General features: G+C 37.7%; 1 pseudogene; it reads left to right on the plus strand.

Annotated features, from left to right (window-relative positions):
* The first annotated feature begins 2,493 nt into the window (after nucleotides 1–2,493).
* On the plus strand, nucleotides 2,494–4,853 carry LOC139705368 (protein lin-54 homolog pseudogene; annotated as a pseudogene).
* The last annotated feature ends 17,854 nt before the right edge of the window (nucleotides 4,854–22,707 follow it).

Consider the following 22,707-nt stretch of genomic DNA (forward strand, 5'->3'; position numbering starts at 1 on the left):
TAGAACTAGAGATAGGGATAGAGAATGAGTTAGATTTAATCTTAGGGCTAGGGTTAAGGTTACAATAGGATTAAATTAAGGCTAGGATTAGCATTAGGCTTAGTGTTATTGTTAGGCCTAGGGTTAGGACTAGGGTTAGGTTTAGGTTTAGGATTAGGCTTAGGTTTAGGGTTATGGTTGGATTTAGTGTTAGTGTTAGGTTTAGGGTAAGGGATAGGGTTTTAGCTAGATGTAGGTCTAGGGTGAGGGTAAGCATTACGGCTAAAGCTGAGGCTATTGTTTGGGTTATTATTAATGCTAGGTTAAGGACGAGGATTAGGTCTAGGGCTAATTTCAAGTTCAACATTATAGTTAAAGATAGTTATGGGTTAGATTTATGGCTATGTCTAGTGTAAGGGTTAGGTTTAGTGTTGGTTCAGGTTTAGAGCTAAGGGTATAATTTGGGTAAGGGTTGCAATTAGTGATTAGGATAGGTTAAGTTTTAAATTGAGGGCTATACTTAGCATAAGTTTAGGATGAGGGTAATGATAGGGTTAGGTTTAGGTTTCTGGTTACATTTAGGGTAATAGATAGGGTTAGGATTAGGGATAAGTAAAGAATAGGCCTAGGATTAGCATTAGGGTTAGGGTTACGGTTAGGGTAATGGATAGGGTTAGATAGAGGGTTAGGACTAGGGTTATGTTTTTTATTATTATTAGTGCTAAAGTTAGGGTTAAGGTTAGGTTTAGGGTTAAAGCTCAGGTGAGGGCTCGGTTTAGGGCTAGATTTTGGGTTAAGTTAGGGTTAAAGTTAGGATTATGGCTAATGTAAGTACTAAAAAGTTTCAACCTAGAAGAAGAAAATTTGGGGGGCCAAGTGGGATTTGTGTACTAATCATTACCACCAAGTATCATCAAGATTGGGTGAAAAAATATTATCTGATATTTCAGGAAACTCGTAGTTTTTTGGAAGTTTGTCAAAGGTTTTCAAATGAAAGCGTTCTTCCCTAGTCTCTACGGTAGGCTACTTCAAGAGGAAACAAACCATAGAGACAGCACTGAGAATTACTTGATTGTGTCACGTTTCAAGCAGCTAGCAAAAACCGTGTTTGATGTTCCAACTACATCTATCAATATAGGAGAAAACAGAGTGAAACCTAAAAATTCAAAATGTTACTGCAAACGAACGCTTCAACCTAGAAGAACGAAATTTGGGGGGCCAAGTGTGATTTGTTTACTGATCTTTACCGCCAAGTATCATGAAGATTGGGTGAAAAAATGTTTTCTAAGATTTCAGGAAACTCGTAGTTTTTTGGAAGCTTGTCAAAGGCTTTCAAATCAAAGTGTTTTTCGGCAGTCTCTGCTTAGGGCTACTTAAAGAGGAAACAAATGATAGTGATAGCACTGAGAACTACTCTATTGTGTCAAGTTTCAAGCAGCTAACAAAAACCGTGTTTGATGTTCCAACCACATCTATAAATATAGGAGAAAACAGAGTGAAACAAATATTCAAACTGTTACTGCAAACGAACGCTTCAACCTAGAAGAAGGAAATATGGGGGTAAAAGTGGGATTTGAGTACTGATCATTACCACCAAGTATCATCAAGATTGGGTGAAAAAATATTTTCTGAGATTTCAGGAAACTTGTAATTTTTTGGTAGCTTGTCAAAAGCTTTCAAATGAAAGTGTTTTTCCCCAGTTTCTACTTAGGCTACTTCAAGAGGAAACAATCCATAGAGATAGCACTGAGAACTAATTTATTGTGTCAGTTTTCAAACAGCTAGCAAAAACCGTGTTCGATGTAGGGTTCCAACTACAACTATCAATATAGGAGAAAGCAGGGTGAAGCCCCAAAATTAAAACTGTTACTGCAAACCAACGCTTCAACCTAGAAGAAGGAAATATGGGGGGAAAGTGGGATTTCTGTACTGATCATTATCGCCAAGTATCATCAAGATTGGGTGAAAAAATATTTTCTGAGATTTCAGGAAATTCATAATTTTTTGGAAGCTTGTCAAAGGCTTTCAAATGAAAGATTTTTTCCCCAGTCTCTACTTAGGCTACCTCAAGAGGAAACAAACCACAGAGATAGCACTGAGAACTACTTTATTCTGTCACGTTTCAAGGAGCTAGCCCAAACCGTGTTTCATTTAGGGTTCCAACGATATCTATCAATTATGGAGAAAACACAGTGAAACCTAAAAATTCATACTGTTACTGCAAACGAACGCTTCCACCTGGAAGAACAAAATTTGGTGGGCCAAGTGGGATTTTTGTACTGATAATTACCGCCAAGTATCATGAACATTGGGTGAAAAAAATGTTTTCTGAGATTTCAGGAAATTCCCAGATTTTGGAAGCTTGTCAAAGGCTTCCAAATGAGGTATTATGGGATGCAGCGGTGGAATGGCGCTGGGCGCATGATTTTGAACAAACCCGGGTTTGTGTCTCGGAGGCTCCGCCGCCGCCGCGGCTGCTGGGAGCCCAGGGAGAGCCGCACGAGAAGGAGGCGGCGGCGCCGCCGGTTTTGCACCTGATCACCTTTCTAGCAGGAGAACGATCATGGAGGTGGTGCCAGCTGAGGTGAATAGTTTGCTTGCAGAGGAGATAATGGACACTGGTATAACTTTAGTGGATGATGATAGTATTGAGGCTGTTATTGTTTCATCCCCAATTCCCATGGAGACAGAACTGGAAGAAATTGTCAACATAAATTCTACTGGTGACTCTACAGCCACACCCATTTCCTCGGAACCAATCACAGTGTACAGTAACCACACTAACCAAGTTGTAGTGAATACCACAATTACTAAAGCAGATTCTAATACCACAGTGAAACCAGCTTTTCCAAGTGGCCTTCAAAAACTTGGTGCTCAGACTCCTGTGACTATATCAGCCAATCAGATTATTTTAAACAAACAGACATCTGATCTTAAACTTGGCAATCAGACCCTTAAACCAGATGGACAGAAGTTAATTTTAACAACTTTGGGCAAGTCTGGTTCACCAATTGTTTTAGCTCTACCCCATAGTCAACTACCCCAAGCTCAGAAAGTTACAACTCAGTCCCAGTCAGGAGATGCTAAGTTACCACTGCAGCAAATTAAAGTAGTTACCATTGGAGGGAGGCCAGAGGTGAAACCTGTCATTGGTGTCTCAGCATTGACCCCAGGAAGTCAACTGATTAATACTACAACTCAGCCCTCTGTGTTACAGACCCAACAGTTAAAAACAGTACAGATTGCTAAGAGGCCTCGAACACCAACCTGTGGTCCAGTAATCACGAAGCTGATCTTTGCAAAACCAATTAATAGTAAAGCAGTTACAGGACAGACAACTCAAGTATCACCATCAGTCATTGCAGGTAGGGTACTTTCACAGTCTACTCCTGGAACTCCATCAAAGACCATTACAATATCAGAAAGTGGTGTTATTGGATCAACTTTAAATTCTACAACACAGATACCAAATAAAATAGCCATCTCACCTTTGAAATCGCCAAATAAGGCAGTGAAATCAGCTGTGCAGACCATCACTGTTGGAGGAGTGAGCACATCGAAGTTTAAGACAATTATTCCTCTGGCAACTGCTCCCAATGTCCAGCAGATTCAAGTGCCTGGAAGCAAGTTTCATTATGTCCGACTTGTTACTGCCACAACAGCCAGTAGCTCAACCCAACCAGTTAGTCAGAATCCCAGTACAAACACTCAGCCTCTTCAGCAAGCAAAGCCAGTGGTTGTTAATACAACCCCAGTGCGGATGTCAGTTCCATTTGTCCAAGCTCAGGCTGTCAAACAAGTTGTCCCCAAACCCATCAATCCAACTTCACAAATAGTAACTACTAGCCAACCACAGCAACGGCTTATCATGCCTGCTACCCCACTGCCACAGATCCAGCCCAACCTCACTAACCTGCCACCAGGTACTGTCCTGGCACCAGCTCCAGGAACAGGGAATGTGGGTTATGCAGTGCTTCCAGCTCAGTACGTTACTCAGCTACAGCAGTCTTCATATGTGTCTATAGCAAGCAACTCTAATTTTACTGGAACATCTGGTATCCAAACCCAGGCAAGACTCCCATTCAATGGCATCAGAATCTGCCAGTCGGCCAAGAAAACCCTGCAACTGTACAAAATCGCTGTGTTTGAAATTGTACTGTGACTGCTTTGCAAATGGCGAATTTTGCAACAATTGCAACTGTACTAATTGTTACAACAATTTGGAACATGAGATGAAAGGCAAAAAGCAATAAAGGCATGCCTTGACAGAAATCCAGAAGCTTTTAAGCCTAAGATAGGGAAAGGAAAGGAGGGAGCCATCAGATCGACGTCACAGCAAAGGATGTAATTGCAAACGATCAGGATGTCTTAAAAACTACTGTGAATGCTATGAGGCAAAAATAATGTGTTCCTCAATATGTAAATGTATTGGCTGTAAGAATTTTGAAGAGAGCCCAGAAAGAAAGACATTGATGCATTTGGCAGATGCAGCTGAAGTAAGGGTGCAGCAACAAACAGCAGCGAAGACGAAATTATCCTCTCAGATTTCAGACTTACTTACTAGGCCAACACCAGCTTTGAATAGTGGAGGAGGAAAGTTGCCATTTACATTTGTAACTAAGGAAGTAGATGAAGCCACATGTAATTGCCTTCTCGCCCAGGCAGAGCAGGCAGACAAGAAGGGAAAATCAAATGCAGAAGCAGAGCGGATGATTCTTGAGGAATTCGGACGATGTTTGATGAGCGTCATCAACTCTGCAGGAAAAGCAAAAAGTGACCCTTGTGCCATGAATTGCTAACTCTTGCACAAGACTGATAAATGAACCTGTACAGAAATTTTAAGGATGCTTGACTGTCTGGAAGATAGTTTAACAATTACTGTATTTGAATTCGGTCCTTGTTTTAAGAGACCTGAAATTATAATATTGAAAGAGAAGAAATTTTAAATGAGGAAATTAGTACATTTTAAATCTTAGTTAATTCTATGCCCCTTCTAAATAGAATTTTTCTTTTAAAATTTTTTCTTTATTGTATTATATAGATTTTTAATTTACTTGGGTTTCTTAAGAATTAGATGTTCTATCCTTCTGATTCTATTGGCAAAGAACATTTATAAATTACTATGATATAATTTATAATGTATGGCGTTATATGACGTTGTTCAGTAGAAAAAACCAAAGCAGCATTGGTATTGCCAAGTCATTCTTTGGTTCTAGATTTAGAATAAACATAGACAGAATGTCTACATAAACAAATTATGGAACATATTTGGACGACATCTTATGTTTAGAAAAGTGCTATCTTTTTAAGAAAAATTAGCTTTTTTAGGGTGAATTCTGGGATATGCTATTGTCACTTTGGTAAATTAGAAGGGGAAGTAATCCCCAGGCACACTTTTAAAATTAAAAGTTATATTTAAAAAAAAAACAGAACAAAAGAAAACAAAATATTAAGGGACAGTAAGTGATGTTCAAAAGATGGGCAGTTTTTCTATAATGAGGAATGGCTAACATGCTGAAGGATGTCTCCATTGTCTTTCAGAGGTGGTATGTGTTTGAAATAATAAATTGTTGAAGTGATTGCTGGGTATTGTTAAAATGAGGTATGTGTGAATAGAAGTAAACATTATGTAGTGATAATGTAGATCCTCTCATAACTATCAAGTATAAAATTTGGCTTGAATGGAGATATAAGGAATAAAGAAGCTGTAAGAGAGTGGATTTAGGGAAAGATTTTTCATCTCTACAGTTTTCTTTGTAGACTTTTGAACAGAAAATTTTCAAACCAATACACGACTCTTAATTGATTTACTCAAATGGGCTGCCTAACAAAGCATTCAAAATTATAGTGGGATTTTTTTTATATGGGATGTTTAATATGCCATTATTTTTAGCCAGTGATTTGGTAAGCTGAAGGTACGTGTGTTTTCAGATAATTGTTGAAATTACCTAAATCATTTTCAGTAATTTAAAAACTCTATGAATTTAAGAGCCTTTTAATATGACTCCTGATTTTATGACAAAACAACAACAACAAAAAAAAACAATGTTGGAATTCAGGCGTTTTGTTAGGTACTTTAATCCTCAGTAATTATTAGTATATGATCATTACATTTCCTACAAGGACTCTACAGTTGTATGTATTAAGTGTGTATATATGTTCATATGAACATGCAAGATATAGGCAATAGAAATTAAGTAATCCAGAAGAGGATTCCGTTATTCATTAAAGTATCCTTCTTTTGAAATTTGGATTTATAAAATTATAGTGCAGTAACTTTAAATGTAGATAGTGCAAACATTCTTAGCACCTCAATCTAGTATGTCTAATTAAATTTGTATAAATGTAAATTACTGTAAGAGGATAAAATAATATCTAATGAAGTTATTTTTCAAAAGATTGCAATGTTTTGGTCTGAACTTAAACTTTGTTCATTTTGTATATATTCTGTGTTAATTCTAAGTGCACCATTGTGATGTGTATTTATATACAGTGTGCAGAAAATGTTTGTGAAATTTTGATTACAATTGTAGATTATGTATGATGGCATTGCTTAAGAATGTCTTGCTTGTAAAAATTTGAAGGTGCAATCAAATGCTACTAGTTTTTTATTTTCAAGAAGCTATCTAAAGAATTAAGCCTTTTTCTTCCTGTGTAGTACTTACTAAACAACTTTTTATATGTAGGCATTTGCATCAAATTGCTGAACAAGATTAATAGCCACATTAATCCAACAATTTTAAAAGACTATTTGGGGAGGGTTGGGTATATAATTTTCTAGCTCTATTTAAATCCCAAAGTAGAAAGATTAAATTTATATTTACTAGAGCTATTCAAATACACTTTTCTATATTGTAGAAACAGGATAGGAAAGTAAATCATACAGAAAATAAACATTCATACTATTATGTAAAAAAAAAAAAAAGGCTTGCAAATGAAAGATTTTTTTCCACAGTCTTTACTTAGGCTATCTCAAGAGGAAACAAACCATAGAGAAAGCACTGAGAATTACTTTATTGTGTCACGTTTCAAGCAGCTAGCAAAAACCGTGTTTGATTTACAGTCCCAAATACATCTATCAGGATAGGAGAAAATAATGAAACCTAAAAATTCATACTTTTACTGCAAATGAACTCTTTAACTTAGAACAAAATTTGGGTGGCCAACTGGGATTTGTGTATTGATCATTACAGCCAAATACCATCAAGAATGGGTGAAGAAATGGTTTCTGATATTTCAGGAAACTCGTAGTGTTTTGGAAGCTTCTCACAGGTTTTCAAATGAAAGCGTTTTTCCCCAGTCTCTACTTAGGCTACTTCAAGAGGAAACATATCATAGAGACAGCACTGAGAACCACTTTATTGCGTCAATTTTCAAACAGTTAGCAAAAACCTTGATTGATTTTGGTTTCAAACTACATCTAACAATATAGGAGAAAACAGAGTGAAACCTAAAAAATCAAAAAGTTACTACAAACGAACGCTTCAACCTAGAAGAACGAAATTTGGGGGGCCAATGAGATTTGTGTACTGATCATTACTGCCAAGTATCATCAAGATTGCGTGAAAAAATGTTTTCTGAGATTTCAGGAAACTCCTAGAATTTGAAAACTTGTCAAAGACTTTCAAATGAAAGATTTTTTCCACAGTCTCTACTTAGGCTACTTCAAGAGGAAAAAAACGGTAGAGATAGCACTGAGAACTACTTTATTGTGTCAAGTTTCAATCAGCTTGCAAAAACCGTGTTTGAAGTTCCACCTACATCTATCAATATAGGAGAAAACAGAGTGAAACCTAAAAATTCAAAATGTCACTGCAAACGAACGCTTCAACCTAGAAATGTGAAATTTGGGGGGCTAAGTGGGATTTGTATACTGATCATTACCGCCAAGTACCATCAATAATGAGTGAAAAAATGTTTTCTGAGATTCAAGTAGCAATCAAAAACCGTTCTTGATTTAGAGTTCCAATTACATCTATCAATATTGGAGAAACTGAGTGAAACCACAAATTTCAAACTGTTACTGCAAACGAACGCTTCAATCAAGAAGAACGAAATTCTGGAGGCCAAGTGGGATTTGTGGATTGATCATTACCCGCAAGTATCATTAAGATTGGTTGAAAACATGTTTTCTAAGATTTCAGGAAACTCGTAGTTTTTTGGAAGCTTGTCAAAGGCTTTCAAATGAAAGTGTTTTTCGGCAGTCTCTGTTAGGGCTATTTAAAGAGGAAACAAACGATAGAGATAACACTGAGAACAACTCTATTGTGTCAAGTTTCAAGCAGCTAGCAAGAACCGAGTTTGATGTGCCAACTACATCTATCAATATAGGAGAAAATAGAGTGAAACCTAAAAATTAAAACTATTACTGCAAACAAATGCTTCAACCTAGAAGATCGAAATTTGGGGGGCAAAGTGGGATTTGTGTACTGATCTTTACCTCCAACTAACATCAAGAGTGGGTGAAAAAATGTTTTCTGAGATTTCAGGAAACTCGTTGTGTTTTGGAAGCTTGTCAAAGGCTTCCAAATGCAAGTGGTTTCCCAATCTCTACTTAGGGTGCTTCAAGAGGAATCAAAGCACAGAGACAGCACGGAGAACTACTCTATTGTGAAGTTTCAAGCAGCTAGCAAAAACTCTATTTGATTTATGGTTCCAACTACATCTATCAGTATAGGAGAAAACAGAGTGAAAGCTAAATATTCAACTGTTACTGCAAACGAACGCGTCAACCTAGAAGTAGGAAATTTGGGAAGCCAAGTGGCATTTGTGTTCTGATCATTACTGTCAAGTATCATCAAGATTGGATGAAAAAATGTTTCCTCGTATTTCTGGAAACTCGTAGTTTTCTGGTAGCTTGTCAAAGGCTTTCAACTGCAAGTGTTTTCCCCCAGTCTCTACTTAGGCTACTTCAAGAGGACACAAAGCAGAGAGAAAGCACAGAGATCTACTCTACTGTGAAGTTTCAAGCAGCTAGCAAAAACCCTGTTTGATTTAGGTATCCAAGTACGTCTATCAGTATAGGAGAAAACAGAGTGAAACCTAAAAATTCAACTGTTACTGCAAACGAACGCTTCAACCCAGAAGGATGAAATTCGGGAAGCCAAGTGTGATTTGTGTTCTGATCCTTACCACAAAGTATCTGCAAGATTGGATGAAAAAATGTTTTCTCACATTTCAGGAAACTCGTAGTTTTTTGGTAGCGTGTCAAACGCTTTCAATTGCAAGTGTTTTTTCCCTGTCTCTAGTTAGTCTACTTCAAGAGGAATCAAAGCATACAGATAAAACTGAGAACTACTCTATTGTGAAGTTTCAAGCAGCTAGCAAAAAATGTGTTTGATTTAGGCTTCCAATTTCATCTATTAATATAGGAGAAAACAGAGTGAAACCTAAAAATTGAAAGTGTTACTATGAACGAACGCTTCAACCTAGAAGAACAAAATTTAGGGGGCGAAGTGGAATTTGTGTACTTATCATTCCCACCATGTATCATCAAGATTGGGTGTAAAAATATTTTCTGAGATTTCAGGAGACTTGTGGTTTTGGGGAAGCTTGTCAAAGGCTTTCAAATACAAGTGTTTTCCCCCAGTCTCTACTTAGGCTACTTCAAGAGGAAACAAAGCAGAGAGAAAGCACAGAGAACTACCTTACAGGGTGAAGTTTCAAGCAGTTGGCAAAAACCCTGTTTGATTTATGGTTTCAACTACATCTATCAGTATCGGAGAAAACAGAGTGAAACCTAAAAATTCAACTGTTACTGGAAACGAACGCTTCAACCCAGAAGGATGAAATTCGGGAGGCCAAGTGTGATTTGTGTACTGATCATTTCCACAAAGTATCAGCAAGATTGGATGGAAAAATGTTTTCTCATATTTCAGGAAACTCGTAGTTTTTTGGAAGCTTGTCAAAGGCTTTCAAATGCCAGTGTTTTTCCCCAGGCTCTACTTATTCTACTTCAAGAGGAATCAAAGCATAGAGACAGCACTGAGAACTACTCTACTGTGAAGTTTCAAGCAGCTAGCAAAAACCCTGTTTGATTTAGGGTTCCAACTACATCTATCAATATAGGAGAAAACAGAGTGAAACCTAAAAATTCAAAGTGTTACTATGAACGAACGCTTCAACCTAGAAGAACAAAATTTAGGGGGCGAAGTGGAATTTGTGTACTTATCATTCCCACCATGTATCATCAAGTTTGGGTGTAAACAATGGAGTATTACTCTGCATTAAAAAATGACAAAATCATAGAATTTACAGGGAAATGGATGGCATTAGAGCAGATTATGCTAAGTGAAGCTAGCCAATCCCTAAAAAACAAATGCCAAATGTCTTCTTTGATATAAGGAGAGTAACTAAGAACAGTGTAGGGACGAAGAACAGGAGAAGAAGATTAACATTTAACAGGGATGAGAGGTGGGAGGGAAAGGGAGAGAGAAGGGAAATTGCATGGTAATGGAAGGAGACCCTCAGGGTTATACAGTGGAGGAGGTAGAGAGAGAGGAGGGGAGGGGAGGGGAGAGGTGGGGAGGGGGGAGGGTGGAGGATGGGAAAGGCAGTGGAGCACAACAGACACTAGTATGGCAATTTGTAAATCAATGGATGTGTAACTGATGTGATTCTGCAATCTGTGTATGGGGTGAAGGTGGGAGTTCATAACCCACTTGAATCAAAGTGTGGAATATGATATGTCAAGAAATTTGTAATGTTTTGAACAACCCACAATAAAAAATTAAAAAAAAAAAAAAAAAAGATTCGGTGTAAAAATATTTTCTGAGATTTCAGGAGACTTGTGGTTTTGGGGAAGCTTGTCAAAGGCTTTCAAATACAAGTGTTTTCCCCCAGTCTCTACTTAGGCTACTTCAAGAGGAAACAAAGCAGAGAGAAAGCACAGAGAACTACCTTATAGGGTGAAGTTTCAAGCAGTTGGCAAAAACCCTGTTTGATTTATGGTTTCAACTACATCTATCAGTATAGGAGAAAACAGAGTGAAACCTAAAAATTCAACTGTTACTGCAAACGAACGGTTCAACCCAGATGGATGAAATTCGGGAAGCCAAGTGGGATTTGTGTACTGATCATTTCCACAAAGTATCAGCAAGATTGGATGAAAAAATGTTTTCTCATATTTCACGAAACTCGTAGTTTTTTGGAATCTTGTCAAAGGCTTTCAAATGCCAGTGTTTTCGCCCAGTCTCTACTTAGGCTACTTCAAGAGGAATCAAAGCATAGAGACAGCACTGAGAACTACTCTACTGTGAAGTTTCAAGCAGCTAGCAAAAACCCTGTTTGATTTAGGTATCCAAGTACGTCTATCAGTATAGGAGAAAACAGAGTGAAATCTAAAAATTCAACTGTTACTGGAAATGAACGCTTCAACCCAGAAGGATGAAATTCGGGAAGCCAAGTGTGATTTGTGTTCTGATCATTACCACAAAGTATCTGCAAGATTGGATGAAATAATGTTTTCTCACATTTCAGGAAACTCGTAGTTTTTTGGTAGCGTGTCAAACGATTTCAATTGCAAGTGTTTTTCCCCTGTCTCTACTTAGTCTACTTCAAGAGGAATCAAAGCATACAGATAAAACTGAGAACTACTCTATTGTGAAGTTTCAAGCAGCTAGCAAAAAATGTGTTTGATTTAGGCTTCCAATTTCATCTATTAATATAGGAGAAAACAGAGTGAAACCTAAAATTTGAAAGTGTTACTATGAACGAACGCTTCAACCTAGAACAACAAAATTTAGTGGGCGAAGTGGAATTTGTGTTCTTATCATTCCCACCATGTATCATCAAGATTGGGTGTAAAAATGTTTTCTGAGATTTCAGGAGACTCGTAGTTTTTGGGAAGCTTATCAAAGGCTTTCAAATACAAGTGTTTTCCCCCAGTCTCTACTTAGGCTACTTCAAGAGGACACAAAGCAGAGAGAAAGCACAGAGATCTACTCTACTGTGAAGTTTCAAGCAGCTAGCAAAAACCCTGTTTGATTTAGGTATCCAAGTACGTCTATCAGTATAGGAGAAAACAGAGTGAAACCTAAAAATTCAACTGTTACTGGAAACGAACGCTTCAACCCAGAAGGATGAAATTCGGGAAGCCAAGTGTGATTTGTGTTCTGATCCTTACCACAAAGTATCTGCAAGATTGGATGAAAAAATGTTTTCTCACATTTCAGGAAACTCGTAGTTTTTTGGTAGCGTGTCAAACGCTTTCAATTGCAAGTGTTTTTTCCCTGTCTCTAGTTAGTCTACTTCAAGAGGAATCAAAGCATACAGATAAAACTGAGAACTACTCTATTGTGAAGTTTCAAGCAGCTAGCAAAAAATGTGTTGGATTTAGGCTTCCAATTTCATCTATTAATATAGGAGAAAACAGAGTGAAACCTAAAAATTGAAAGTGTTACTATGAACGAACGCTTCAACCTAGAAGAACAAAATTTAGGGGGCGAAGTGGAATTTGTGTACTTATCATTCCCACCATGTATCATCAAGATTGGGTGTAAAAATATTTTCTGAGATTTCAGGAGACTTGTGGTTTTGGGGAAGCTTGTCAAAGGCTTTCAAATACAAGTGTTTTCCCCCAGTCTCTACTTAGGCTACTTCAAGAGGAAACAAAGCAGAGAGAAAGCACAGAGAACTACCTTACAGGGTGAAGTTTCAAGCAGTTGGCAAAAACCCTGTTTGATTTATGGTTTCAACTACATCTATCAGTATAGGAGAAAACAGAGTGAAACCTAAAAATTCAACTGTTACTGCAAACGAACGCTTCAACCCAGAAGGATGAAATTCGGGAGGCCAAGTGTGATTTGTGTACTGATCATTTCCACAAAGTATCAGCAAGATTGGATGGAAAAATGTTTTCTCATATTTCAGGAAACTCGTAGTTTTTTGGAAGCTTGTCAAAGGCTTTCAAATGCCAGTGTTTTTCCCCAGGCTCTACTTATTCTACTTCAAGAGGAATCAAAGCATAGAGACAGCACTGAGAACTACTCTACTGTGAAGTTTCAAGCAGCTAGCAAAAACCCTGTTTGATTTAGGGTTCCAACTACATCTATCAATATAGGAGAAAACAGAGTGAAACCTAAAAATTCAAAGTGTTACTATGAACGAACGCTTCAACCTAGAAGAACAAAATTTAGGGGGCGAAGTGGAATTTGTGTACTTATCATTCCCACCATGTATCATCAAGATTGGGTGTAAAAATATTTTCTGAGATTTCAGGAGACTTGTGGTTTTGGGGAAGCTTGTCAAAGGCTTTCAAATACAAGTGTTTTCCCCCAGTCTCTACTTAGGCTACTTCAAGAGGAAACAAAGCAGAGAGAAAGCACAGAGAACTACCTTATAGGGTGAAGTTTCAAGCAGTTGGCAAAAACCCTGTTTGATTTATGGTTTCAACTACATCTATCAGTATAGGAGAAAACAGAGTGAAACCTAAAAATTCAACTGTTACTGCAAACGAACGGTTCAACCCAGATGGATGAAATTCGGGAAGCCAAGTGGGATTTGTGTACTGATCATTTCCACAAAGTATCAGCAAGATTGGATGAAAAAATGTTTTCTCATATTTCACGAAACTCGTAGTTTTTTGGAATCTTGTCAAAGGCTTTCAAATGCCAGTGTTTTCCCCCAGTCTCTACTTAGGCTACTTCAAGAGGAATCAAAGCATAGAGACAGCACTGAGAACTACTCTACTGTGAAGTTTCAAGCAGCTAGCAAAAACCCTGTTTGATTTAGGTATCCAAGTACGTCTATCAGTATAGGAGAAAACAGAGTGAAATCTAAAAATTCAACTGTTACTGGAAATGAACGCTTCAACCCAGAAGGATGAAATTCGGGAAGCCAAGTGTGATTTGTGTTCTGATCATTACCACAAAGTATCTGCAAGATTGGATGAAATAATGTTTTCTCACATTTCAGGAAACTCATAGTTTTTTGGTAGCGTGTCAAACGCTTTCAATGGCAAGTGTTTTTTCCCTGTCTCTAGTTAGTCTACTTCAAGAGGAATCAAAGCATACAGATAAAACTGAGAACTACTCTATTGTGAAGTTTCAAGCAGCTAGCAAAAAATGTGTTTGATTTAGGCTTCCAATTTCATCTATTAATATAGGAGAAAACAGAGTGAAACCTAAAATTTGAAAGTCTTACTATGAACGAACGCTTCAACCTAGAACAACAAAATTTAGTGGGCGAAGTGGAATTTGTGTTCTTATCATTCCCACCATGTATCATCAAGATTGGGTGTAAAAATGTTTTCTGAGATTTCAGGAGACTCGTAGTTTTTGGGAAGCTTATCAAAGGCTTTCAAATACAAGTGTTTTCCCCCAGTCTCTACTTAGGCTACTTCAAGAGGACACAAAGCAGAGAGAAAGCACAGAGATCTACTCTACTGTGAAGTTTCAAGCAGCTAGCAAAAACCCTGTTTGATTTAGGTATCCAAGTACGTCTATCAGTATAGGAGAAAACAGAGTGAAACCTAAAAATTCAACTGTTACTGGAAACGAACGCTTCAACCCAGAAGGATGAAATTCGGGAAGCCAAGTGTGATTTATGTTCTGATCCTTACCACAAAGTATCTGCAAGATTGGATGAAAAAATGTTTTCTCACATTTCAGGAAACTCGTAGTTTTTTGGTAGCGTGTCAAACGCTTTCAATTGCAAGTGTTTTTTCCCTGTCTCTAGTTAGTCTACTTCAAGAGGAATCAAAGCATACAGATAAAACTGAGAACTACTCTATTGTGAAGTTTCAAGCAGCTAGCAAAAAATGTGTTGGATTTAGGCTTCCAATTTCATCTATTAATATAGGAGAAAACAGAGTGAAACCTAAAAATTGAAAGTGTTACTATGAACGAACGCTTCAACCTAGAAGAACAAAATTTAGGGGGCGAAGTGGAATTTGTGTACTTATCATTCCCACCATGTATCATCAAGATTGGGTGTAAAAATATTTTCTGAGATTTCAGGAGACTTGTGGTTTTGGGGAAGCTTGTCAAAGGCTTTCAAATACAAGTGTTTTCCCCCAGTCTCTACTTAGGCTACTTCAAGAGGAAACAAAGCAGAGAGAAAGCACAGAGAACTACCTTACAGGGTGAAGTTTCAAGCAGTTGGCAAAAACCCTGTTTGATTTATGGTTTCAACTACATCTATCAGTATAGGAGAAAACAGAGTGAAACCTAAAAATTCAACTGTTACTGCAAACGAACGCTTCAACCCAGAAGGATGAAATTCGGGAGGCCAAGTGTGATTTGTGTACTGATCATTTCCACAAAGTATCAGCAAGATTGGATGGAAAAATGTTTTCTCATATTTCAGGAAACTCGTAGTTTTTTGGAAGCTTGTCAAAGGCTTTCAAATGCCAGTGTTTTTCCCCAGGCTCTACTTATTCTACTTCAAGAGGAATCAAAGCATAGAGACAGCACTGAGAACTACTCTACTGTGAAGTTTCAAGCAGCTAGCAAAAACCCTGTTTGATTTAGGGTTCCAACTACATCTATCAATATAGGAGAAAACAGAGTGAAACCTAAAAATTCAAAGTGTTACTATGAACGAACGCTTCAACCTAGAAGAACAAAATTTAGGGGGCGAAGTGGAATTTGTGTACTTATCATTCCCACCATGTATCATCAAGATTGGGTGTAAAAATATTTTCTGAGATTTCAGGAGACTTGTGGTTTTGGGGAAGCTTGTCAAAGGCTTTCAAATACAAGTGTTTTCCCCCAGTCTCTACTTAGGCTACTTCAAGAGGAAACAAAGCAGAGAGAAAGCACAGAGAACTACCTTATAGGGTGAAGTTTCAAGCAGTTGGCAAAAACCCTGTTTGATTTATGGTTTCAACTACATCTATCAGTATCGGAGAAAACAGAGTGAAACCTAAAAATTCAACTGTTACTGCAAACGAACGGTTCAACCCAGATGGATGAAATTCGGGAAGCCAAGTGGGATTTGTGTACTGATCATTTCCACAAAGTATCAGCAAGATTGGATGAAAAAATGTTTTCTCATATTTCACGAAACTCGTAGTTTTTTGGAATCTTGTCAAAGGCTTTCAAATGCCAGTGTTTTCCCCCAGTCTCTACTTAGGCTACTTCAAGAGGAATCAAAGCATAGAGACAGCACTGAGAACTACTCTACTGTGAAGTTTCAAGCAGCTAGCAAAAACCCTGTTTGATTTAGGTATCCAAGTACGTCTATCAGTATAGGAGAAAACAGAGTGAAATCTAAAAATTCAACTGTTACTGGAAATGAACGCTTCAACCCAGAAGGATGAAATTCGGGAAGCCAAGTGTGATTTGTGTTCTGATCATTACCACAAAGTATCTGCAAGATTGGATGAAATAATGTTTTCTCACATTTCAGGAAACTCGTAGTTTTTTGGTAGCGTGTCAAACGCTTTCAATGGCAAGTGTTTTTTCCCTGTCTCTAGTTAGTCTACTTCAAGAGGAATCAAAGCATACAGATAAAACTGAGAACTACTCTATTGTGAAGTTTCAAGCAGCTAGCAAAAAATGTGTTTGATTTAGGCTTCCAATTTCATCTATTAATATAGGAGAAAACAGAGTGAAACCTAAAATTTGAAAGTCTTACTATGAACGAACGCTTCAACCTAGAACAACAAAATTTAGTGGGCTAAGTGGAATTTGTGTTCTTATCATTCCCACCATGTATCATCAAGATTGGGTGTAAAAATGTTTTCTGAGATTTCAGGAGACTCGTAGTTTTTGGGAAGCTTATCAAAGGCTTTCAAATACAAGTGTTTTCCCCCAGTCTCTACTTAGGCTACTTCAAGAGGACACAAAGCAGAGAGAAAGCACAGAGATCTACTCTACTGTGAAGTTTCAAGCAGCTAGCAAAAACCCTGTTTGATTTAGGTATCCAAGTACGTCTATCAGTATAGGAGAAAACAGAGTGAAACCTAAAAATTCAACTGTTACTGGAAACGAACGCTTCAACCCAGAAGGATGAAATTCGGGAAGCCAAGTGTGATTTATGTTCTGATCCTTACCACAAAGTATCTGCAAGATTGGATGAAAAAATGTTTTCTCACATTTCAGGAAACTCGTAGTTTTTTGGTAGCGTGTCAAACGCTTTCAATTGCAAGTGTTTTTTCCCTGTCTCTAGTTAGTCTACTTCAAGAGGAATCAAAGCATACAGATAAAACTGAGAACTACTCTATTGTGAAGTTTCAAGCAGCTAGCAAAAAATGTGTTGGATTTAGGCTTCCAATTTCATCTATTAATATAGGAGAAAACAGAGTGAAACCTAAAAATTGAAAGTGTTACTATGAACGAACGCTTCAACCTAGAAGAACAAAATTTAGGGGGCGAAGTGGAATTTGTGTACTTATCATTCCCACCATGTATCATCAAGATTGGGTGTAAAAATATTTTCTGAGATTTCAGGAGACTTGTGGTTTTGGGGAAGCTTGTCAAAGGCTTTCAAATACAAGTGTTTTCCCCCAGTCTCTACTTAGGCTACTTCAAGAGGAAACAAAGCAGAGAGAAAGCACAGAGAACTACCTTACAGGGTGAAGTTTCAAGCAGTTGGCAAAAACCCTGTTTGATTTATGGTTTCAACTACATCTATCAGTATAGGAGAAAACAGAGTGAAACCTAAAAATTCAACTGTTACTGCAAACGAACGCTTCAACCCAGAAGGATGAAATTCGGGAGGCCAAGTGTGATTTGTGTACTGATCATTTCCACAAAGTATCAGCAAGATTGGATGGAAAAATGTTTTCTCATATTTCAGGAAACTCGTAGTTTTTTGGAAGCTTGTCAAAGGCTTTCAAATGCCAGTGTTTTTCCCCAGGCTCTACTTATTCTACTTCAAGAGGAATCAAAGCATAGAGACAGCACTGAGAACTACTCTACTGTGAAGTTTCAAGCAGCTAGCAAAAACCCTGTTTGATTTAGGGTTCCAACTACATCTATCAATATAGGAGAAAACAGAGTGAAACCTAAAAATTCAAAGTGTTACTATGAACGAACGCTTCAACCTAGAAGAACAAAATTTAGGGGGCGAAGTGGAATTTGTGTACTTATCATTCCCACCATGTATCATCAAGATTGGGTTTAAAAATATTTTCTGAGATTTCAGGAGACTTGTGGTTTTGGGGAAGCTTCTCAAAGGCTTTCAAATACAAGTGTTTTCCCCCAGTCTCTACTTAGGCTACTTCAAGAGGAAACAAAGCAGAGAGAAAGCACAGAGAACTACCTTATAGGGTGAAGTTTCAAGCAGTTGGCAAAAACCCTGTTTGATTTATGGTTTCAACTACATCTATCAGTATCGGAGAAAACAGAGTGAAACCTAAAAATTCAACTGTTACTGCAAACGAACGGTTCAACCCAGATGGATGAAATTCGGGAAGCCAAGTGGGATTTGTGTACTGATCATTTCCACAAAGTATCAGCAAGATTGGATGAAAAAATGTTTTCTCATATTTCACGAAACTCGTAGTTTTTTGGAATCTTGTCAAAGGCTTTCAAATGCCAGTGTTTTCCCCCAGTCTCTACTTAGGCTACTTCAAGAGGAATCAAAGCATAGAGACAGCACTGAGAACTACTCTACTGTGAAGTTTCAAGCAGCTAGCAAAAACCCTGTTTGATTTAGGTATCCAAGTACGTCTATCAGTATAGGAGAAAACAGAGTGAAATCTAAAAATTCAACTGTTACTGGAAATGAACGCTTCAACCCAGAAGGATGAAATTCGGGAAGCCAAGTGTGATTTGTGTTCTGATCATTACCACAAAGTATCTGCAAGATTGGATGAAATAATGTTTTCTCACATTTCAGGAAACTCGTAGTTTTTTGGTAGCGTGTCAAACGCTTTCAATTGCAAGTGTTTTTTCCCTGTCTCTAGTTAGTCTACTTCAAGAGGAATCAAAGCATACAGATAAAACTGAGAACTACTCTATTGTGAAGTTTCAAGCAGCTAGCAAAAAATGTGTTTGATTTAGGCTTCCAATTTCATCTATATATAGGAGAAAACAGAGTGAAACCTAAAATTTGAAAGTCTTACTATGAACGAACGCTTCAACCTAGAACAACAAAATTTAGTGGGCAAAGTGGAATTTGTGTTCTTATCATTCCCACCATGTTTCATCAAGATTGGGTGTAAAAATGTTTTCTGAGATTTCAGGAGACTCGTAGTTTTTGGGAAGCTTATCAAAGGCTTTCAAATACAAGTGTTTTTCCCCCAGTCTCTACTTAGGCTACTTCAAGAGGACACAAAGCAGAGAGAAAGCACAGAGATCTACTCTACTGTGAAGTTTCAAGCAGCTAGCAAAAACCCTGTTTGATTTAGGTATCCAAGTACGTCTATCAGTATAGGAGAAAACAGAGTGAAACCTAAAAATTCAACTGTTACTGGAAACGAACGCTTCAACCCAGAAGGATGAAATTCGGGAAGCCAAGTGTGATTTGTGTTCTGATCCTTACCACAAAGTATCTGCAAGATTGGATGAAAAAATGTTTTCTCACATTTCAGGAAACTCGTAGTTTTTTGGTAGCGTGTCAAACGCTTTCAATTGCAAGTGTTTTTTCCCTGTCTCTAGTTAGTCTACTTCAAGAGGAATCAAAGCATACAGATAAAACTGAGAACTACTCTATTGTGAAGTTTCAAGCAGCTAGCAAAAAATGTGTTGGATTTAGGCTTCCAATTTCATCTATTAATATAGGAGAAAACAGAGTGAAACCTAAAAATTGAAAGTGTTACTATGAACGAACGCTTCAACCTAGAAGAACAAAATTTAGGGGGCGAAGTGGAATTTGTGTACTTATCATTCCCACCATGTATCATCAAGATTGGGTGTAAAAATATTTTCTGAGATTTCAGGAGACTTGTGGTTTTGGGGAAGCTTGTCAAAGGCTTTCAAATACAAGTGTTTTCCCCCAGTCTCTACTTAGGCTACTTCAAGAGGAAACAAAGCAGAGAGAAAGCACAGAGAACTACCTTACAGGGTGAAGTTTCAAGCAGTTGGCAAAAACCCTGTTTGATTTATGGTTTCAACTACATCTATCAGTATAGGAGAAAACAGAGTGAAACCTAAAAATTCAACTGTTACTGCAAACGAACGCTTCAACCCAGAAGGATGAAATTCGGGAGGCCAAGTGTGATTTGTGTACTGATCATTTCCACAAAGTATCAGCAAGATTGGATGGAAAAATGTTTTCTCATATTTCAGGAAACTCGTAGTTTTTTGGAAGCTTGTCAAAGGCTTTCAAATGCCAGTGTTTTTCCCCAGGCTCTACTTATTCTACTTAAAGAGGAATCAAAGCATAGAGACAGCACTGAGAACTACTCTACTGTGAAGTTTCAAGCAGCTAGCAAAAACCCTGTTTGATTTAGGGTTCCAACTACATCTATCAATATAGGAGAAAACAGAGTGAAACCTAAAAATTCAAAGTGTTACTATGAACGAACGCTTCAACCTAGAAGAACAAAATTTAGGGGGCGAAGTGGAATTTGTGTACTTATCATTCCCACCATGTATCATCAAGATTGGGTGTAAAAATATTTTCTGAGATTTCAGGAGACTTGTGGTTTTGGGGAAGCTTGTCAAAGGCTTTCAAATACAAGTGTTTTCCCCCAGTCTCTACTTAGGCTACTTCAAGAGGAAACAAAGCAGAGAGAAAGCACAGAGAACTACCTTATAGGGTGAAGTTTCAAGCAGTTGGCAAAAACCCTGTTTGATTTATGGTTTCAACTACATCTATCAGTATCGGAGAAAACAGAGTGAAACCTAAAAATTCAACTGTTACTGCAAACGAACGGTTCAACCCAGATGGATGAAATTCGGGAAGCCAAGTGGGATTTGTGTACTGATCATTTCCACAAAGTATCAGCAAGATTGGATGAAAAAATGTTTTCTCATATTTCACGAAACTCGTAGTTTTTTGGAATCTTGTCAAAGGCTTTCAAATGCCAGTGTTTTCCCCCAGTCTCTACTTAGGCTACTTCAAGAGGAATCAAAGCATAGAGACAGCACTGAGAACTACTCTACTGTGAAGTTTCAAGCAGCTAGCAAAAACCCTGTTTGATTTAGGTATCCAAGTACGTCTATCAGTATAGGAGAAAACAGAGTGAAATCTAAAAATTCAACTGTTACTGGAAATGAACGCTTCAACCCAGAAGGATGAAATTCGGGAAGCCAAGTGTGATTTGTGTTCTGATCATTACCACAAAGTATCTGCAAGATTGGATGAAATAATGTTTTCTCACATTTCAGGAAACTCATAGTTTTTTGGTAGCGTGTCAAACGCTTTCAATGGCAAGTGTTTTTTCCCTGTCTCTAGTTAGTCTACTTCAAGAGGAATCAAAGCATACAGATAAAACTGAGAACTACTCTATTGTGAAGTTTCAAGCAGCTAGCAAAAAATGTGTTTGATTTAGGCTTCCAATTTCATCTATTAATATAGGAGAAAACAGAGTGAAACCTAAAATTTGAAAGTCTTACTATGAACGAACGCTTCAACCTAGAACAACAAAATTTAGTGGGCAAAGTGGAATTTGTGTTCTTATCATTCCCACCATGTTTCATCAAGATTGGGTGTAAAAATGTTTTCTGAGATTTCAGGAGACTCGTAGTTTTTGGGAAGCTTATCAAAGGCTTTCAAATACAAGTGTTTTCCCCCAGTCTCTACTTAGGCTACTTCAAGAGGACACAAAGCAGAGAGAAAGCACAGAGATCTACTCTACTGTGAAGTTTCAAGCAGCTAGCAAAAACCCTGTTTGATTTAGGTATCCAAGTACGTCTATCAGTATAGGAGAAAACAGAGTGAAACCTAAAAATTCAACTGTTACTGGAAACGAACGCTTCAACCCAGAAGGATGAAATTCGGGAAGCCAAGTGTGATTTGTGTTCTGATCCTTACCACAAAGTATCTGCAAGATTGGATGAAAAAATGTTTTCTCACATTTCAGGAAACTCGTAGTTTTTTGGTAGCGTGTCAAACGCTTTCAATTGCAAGTGTTTTTTCCCTGTCTCTAGTTAGTCTACTTCAAGAGGAATCAAAGCATACAGATAAAACTGAGAACTACTCTATTGTGAAGTTTCAAGCAGCTAGCAAAAAATGTGTTGGATTTAGGCTTCCAATTTCATCTATTAATATAGGAGAAAACAGAGTGAAACCTAAAAATTGAAAGTGTTACTATGAACGAACGCTTCAACCTAGAAGAACAAAATTTAGGGGGCGAAGTGGAATTTGTGTACTTATCATTCCCACCATGTATCATCAAGATTGGGTGTAAAAATATTTTCTGAGATTTCAGGAGACTTGTGGTTTTGGGGAAGCTTGTCAAAGGCTTTCAAATACAAGTGTTTTCCCCCAGTCTCTACTTAGGCTACTTCAAGAGGAAACAAAGCAGAGAGAAAGCACAGAGAACTACCTTACAGGGTGAAGTTTCAAGCAGTTGGCAAAAACCCTGTTTGATTTATGGTTTCAACTACATCTATCAGTATAGGAGAAAACAGAGTGAAACCTAAAAATTCAACTGTTACTGCAAACGAACGCTTCAACCCAGAAGGATGAAATTCGGGAGGCCAAGTGTGATTTGTGTACTGATCATTTCCACAAAGTATCAGCAAGATTGGATGGAAAAATGTTTTCTCATATTTCAGGAAACTCGTAGTTTTTTGGAAGCTTGTCAAAGGCTTTCAAATGCCAGTGTTTTTCCCCAGGCTCTACTTATTCTACTTCAAGAGGAATCAAAGCATAGAGACAGCACTGAGAACT

This window comes from Marmota flaviventris, chromosome 4 (assembly GCF_047511675.1).
Source record: "Marmota flaviventris isolate mMarFla1 chromosome 4, mMarFla1.hap1, whole genome shotgun sequence".
In the NCBI taxonomy this organism is placed as follows: domain Eukaryota; kingdom Metazoa; phylum Chordata; class Mammalia; order Rodentia; family Sciuridae; genus Marmota; species Marmota flaviventris.